This window comes from Tupaia chinensis, unplaced genomic scaffold, assembly GCF_000334495.1.
Source record: "Tupaia chinensis unplaced genomic scaffold, TupChi_1.0 Scaffold000288_2, whole genome shotgun sequence".
NCBI classification, from domain to species: Eukaryota; Metazoa; Chordata; class Mammalia; order Scandentia; family Tupaiidae; genus Tupaia; species Tupaia belangeri.
The window spans coordinates 3,322,504-3,327,503 of NW_006159773.1; the positions used below are offsets into that span (position 1 = coordinate 3,322,504).

General features: G+C 39.8%; 1 protein-coding gene across 1 annotated transcript in view; it reads left to right on the top strand.

Moving 5' to 3' along the window:
- Positions 1–5,000, top strand: part of CSPP1 (centrosome and spindle pole associated protein 1) — a 154,710-nt gene that overhangs the window by 20,780 nt on the left and 128,930 nt on the right. The gene's annotated exons all lie outside the window — the stretch shown is intronic.

Sequence of the window (5,000 nt, forward strand, 5' to 3'; positions counted from 1 at the left end):
CTTGGGATCGTGGGCACGCAGGCACGCACGCCTGGCATGAGTTTTAAGCCACTGGGTCTGGGACGCGAACCGTGGTCGACTACGTGGGAGTCCAGCGACATAGCCATTATGCTAACTGCTGGTTCCCAAGATCATTTTAATTATTAATGACCACATTGGAATTATAAAGAAGTTCATACTATACTTATAGTAATTCTTTGATTATGGTTGGTATGAAAATAATTGGAAACTGCCACATTTTTGCTTGTTAGTAGGCAATATATATATGAATATTTTTTTAATGCTGTATTTTATTTTATTTTAATTTTTGAAGTTTGCTGTAGGAAATGTGCACTTTGCCAGAGAGAGACAGAAAGAAAGAAAAAAAGAGTAAGAAAGGGGACCAGCAGGTGATGTAGTGGTTAAGGTGCTAGATTCCCACATGACCAACTGCGGTTCAAGTCCTGGACCTAGAGGCTTAAAACTCATGCTGGGTGCATGTGCGTGTGCACACATGCCCAAAAAAGGAAGAGAAGGGATTGTGTGGCCATCTCCCCTGGGGGTGATTTCGTGCTTTCTCTCTCTGACAAGGGTGAGTGTATGCACCCTATAGCAAAAATTTCTCTAAAACAAGAAAAGAAAGATTACCCTAAGGAGGGATGAACATGTTATAGTCTCCTCTCGTCCATTCTCCCCTTGGAATTTTGGGCACATATGCATGCACATCTGGTGTGTGTGTGTGTGTGTGTGTGTGTGTGTGTGTGTGTGTTTTACGGAAAGCAAGACTTTAATGATGGTCTTGCAAGCTCCAGTATCTGATGACCAGGCATGACCAAGTTGTTTACAGGAAGCATTTTATTCCCTAGTGCACAAGTCCCTCTCCCAGTTTCTCATTGTCTGAGTACTGTGGGGTGTATAATCTTCTGAGATGTCACCGAAGTTTTATTATTCCTGTACTAAGTGTTAAGGTGCAGGCTCAAGAGAAATCCATGAAAACAGCTGACTAAATGTCCTGAGGAAGGAGAAAAACTGGGAAGTAACAAGGAGCAAAGGGCTGGTGACCAGTCACCATCTTGAAAAGTCATTTCTCAAGGGCAACTTGTTGTTTTTGTTTTTGTTTTGTTTTGTTTTTTGTTCAGGAACTTTTTGGAAATGTGTACTTTCTGGGATTGTCACATCTGCAAGCTGGTTAAGCAACTTTTGTTAAGCTGTTCTGGAAAATGAATCACCTAAGGCTATTTTTTTTTTTTTTTAACGAGTTACTGATTTTATTTTCATTGATATTTTGGTCCTTTTCAAATTGTCTTAGTCTTTTTGGCTTTCCTCATCATAGTCTTGAGTTAGATTTCATCAAAATAAGGTTATTTGTGGGCATAGGACACAGGCATTTATTAATTGAAGCTTCTGTGAGCCTCTGTGTCATGCCTCTGACACAAGGAATAATGCAGCACCCTACTGCTGTTAAAACTCCAGCTATAATTATAAGGGAAGTTAGGAGAAAGGCTACCATCCCCTTCCATTTTCCAAATGGTCCTTCTAACCAGTCAGTAAATGGATCCTTAATGCCTGCCTTTTCAGCCTATTCATTTGCCAACGTTGAAAGCTCTTGTAATGCTTTAGTAATGGTTCCATCCAGGGCAACATTATTTGGAATAAAGATATAGCATTTCCCTTCTTGCATGACACAGACTCCCCCTTTCTCTGCCAGAATCATGTCCAATGTGATTTAATTTTCCCAGGCCATTGGGCTACTGGCATCCAATTAACTAGTTACCCCTGGGAGGGCATCCCTAGTGTAATTAATGAATCTCTGTTGATTGTAATAAATATAATTTATTACATTTTTGTTAATAGTAGACCACCAGAAAAATGCTGACTTGAATCCTACAGCTCTTTGATTTTTGGCTTTGAATTAATTGGGAACTTCCCTCAGGGACTTCTGTTTAATCTGTGTATAGTCAAATGACCTTTTCAGTGCCCTTTACTTTTTTTTTTTTTTTTAAAGAGAGATTTTTGATATACGGTGCATGTGCTTGCCAGAGAGACAGAGACAGAAAGTGAGAAATTATCCCCCTCTTGGGAGGGGATGTCCACAGCAGAATTTATATCCTCCATTTTTCTCTTGGGATTTTGGGCACACATCCACACGTGCCTGGTGTGAGTTTTAAGCCACCAGGTCCTGGACTCAAACCATGGTCAACTACGTGGGAGTCCAGCAACATAACCATTACACCATCCTAGCACAACAGTGTGTGACAACATACAGAGTATTGCCAACTAGGCCCATCTGAGCTTTAGTGTCCAGAGTTTGTTTTTAAGAGAGATTTTTGCTGTAGGGTGTGTTGTGTGCTCGCCAGAGAGACAGATAGACAGAAAGCAAGAAATTGTCCCTCAGGGGAGATGGCCACCATGCAATCCCTTCTCCTCCATTCTCCTCCTGGGATTTATGGCACGTGTACATATGCGCCAGGCATGAGTTTTTAGCCACCAGTCCTGGGACTCTTAACTGCGGTCAGTCGACTACATGGGAGTTCAGCAATGTAACTACTACACCATCTGCTGGTCCAGTGTCCAGAATTTTTATTGGGGTTTCATTTTGTAGACACAGTTGATTGAATCATTGCTCACTGGCTCAGTCTCCAGCCCCCCTACTTTTCTGGCTGATGTCACATGGCTCAAAGGCCCAACCATTTAATCATATAGCTTTTTTTTCTGTCATGACCCACCCCTATCTTTGTCATCTCTCAATATAAACTGTCTAGGAGTTAACCATTACTCTGCCTCACTGAGGTAAATGATAGATGTGGTCCAAGGGACCCACCATAAATAACAAAGACATTTCTAGAAAGATACATCTGGAAAATCCCGAGGATTTAGCATATACCTCCTGGAAACTGAAGACAAAGGCTGAAAGGCACATGGCTTAGTCTCTGTAAGCTGAAGAAACAATATCTCGGTAAGGAGTTTGTTAGAGTACCTCAGATATAATTAAATTATAAAAGAGTCAGATAAAAATGATCTGTAAAAATAAATGAGATTTCTATCTCTTTAAACCCTTTCTAGGCATTATATTTCTGGATATTTCATTAAAAGAAGTTATTTAGTTTCCTTTGATAAATCATTATCATGTTTAATAACCATTAATGGTTTATTATTTTGTTATTACTCTTTTATTTTTTCTTTTTAAGTTTTTGTCATAGGGTATGTGCACTCACCAGAGAAGACAAAGACAAGAGAGATCCAGAGAAAGGGAAACTGGGGAAACCCCTTCCCCTGGGGGTATGGCCATGTTGTAATCCCTTGCCCTTCATTCTCCTCATGTGCAAACACTTACATGCACCCAGGGTTAGTTTCAAGCCACTGGTCTGGGACTCTAACCATGGTTGGCCATGTGTGAATCCAGCTGCCTTAACCACCGTGCCACCTCCTGGTCCCTCATTATTATTTTAAATTTAGTCCTGTCACATCTCAGTGAAAGATAATTCTCCTTCTTAGAGAAGTTGAGTAGTATTCCTTTGATTTTGATGCTTCATATACTGGAAGATATTTTTATAGAAGAGTACAACCAACACTTAACATTTTTTCACATCTACATGCATATATGTAGACTTAACATCTGTAGGTTTTCTGCACTGTTTCCAAAATCTAGTTCCTGGCTCGGTAATAAAAATGAAAGCGTTGCTTTGTTTGAGGTTTTTGTTTGTTTGTTGTTATATTTTTCCATTAATGAAATAAAAGCATATATGTGGAAAAACAGAGGGACCATGGTGACTGAAGAATCTCTTCTCTAAACCCCATCTTCCAGACCCCAAAACTCAGAGAGATGCCATTTATACCTGAGGTGTACGCTGCCATGTTCAGGAACCAAGTCACCATTTATATTTGAGATGTGCCCTGCTGTGTTCAGGGACCAAGGTGACTGAAGAATCTCTGTCCTAAACCCCATCTTCCAGACCCCAAAACTCAAGAGAGTTACATGGTCAAAAGCGCAGGCTGGTTGGTGAGCATTAGGGAAATGGAACTGCAGAGAGATTGTGGGTCACCTCCTCCTGCGCATCTCTGGATGTCCTGAATTAACTCCAGGAAATTAGGAAGGAATATACAATCTATCAGATGACCAGAAACCACCACAGAGGCACAAGAAATAAGAGAAACCAAGAAAATATCTCTCCTCCAAGGGGAAAGACCAACCCTTCATCATCTAGAGACAGTACAGTGGAACTCATAGAAATGTCCAATAAAGAATTCAGAATATTCTTCCTTTTGATTGGAACCACTATCTTCCAGTAATTAACCAAAATAATGAACACAATGGAAATAGGAGAGACATCTGATTTGTTCTCTAGGCCTTTTAGGAAACATGGAGTCCTTCCTTTGGCAACATATATGTGAATCTGTAAGAAAGGTGATATTGTATGCATCAAGGGAATGGTTACTGTTCAAAAAGGAATGCCCCACAAAGGTTACCATAGCAAAACTGGAAGAGTCTACAGTGTTACTCATCATGCTGCTGGCATTGTAAACAAACATGTTAAGGGCAAGATTCTTGCCAAGAGAATTAATGTGGGTACTGAGCATATTAAGCATTCTAAGAGCAGAGATAGCTTCCTAAAACGTGTGAAGGAAAATGACCAGAAAAAGAAGGAAGCCAAATAGAAGGGTGCCTGGGTTAACTAAAGTGCCACCCTGTTCCACCCAGAGAAGCACACTATGAGAACCAATGAAAAGGAGCCTGAGCTACTGGAACCTATTCCTTATGAATTCATGGCATGATGGGTGTTAAAAATAAACTAATGTATGGTCTATAAAAATCTTTGCCTTAATTGAGTAGAATTGTGTTCCCTCCCCAAAGCTAATTTTTATTGGACTCTAATTCATTTTGTATTATCTTTATTCAAATTTAGTATTTTTTTCACCTGAAAGATGTTTACACAACAAATAAAACTCAGTTGGTTAGAAAACTGTCAAAAAAAGGAAGGAATTCAGAATATTCATAGTGATAAAACTAAATGAGAAGCAAA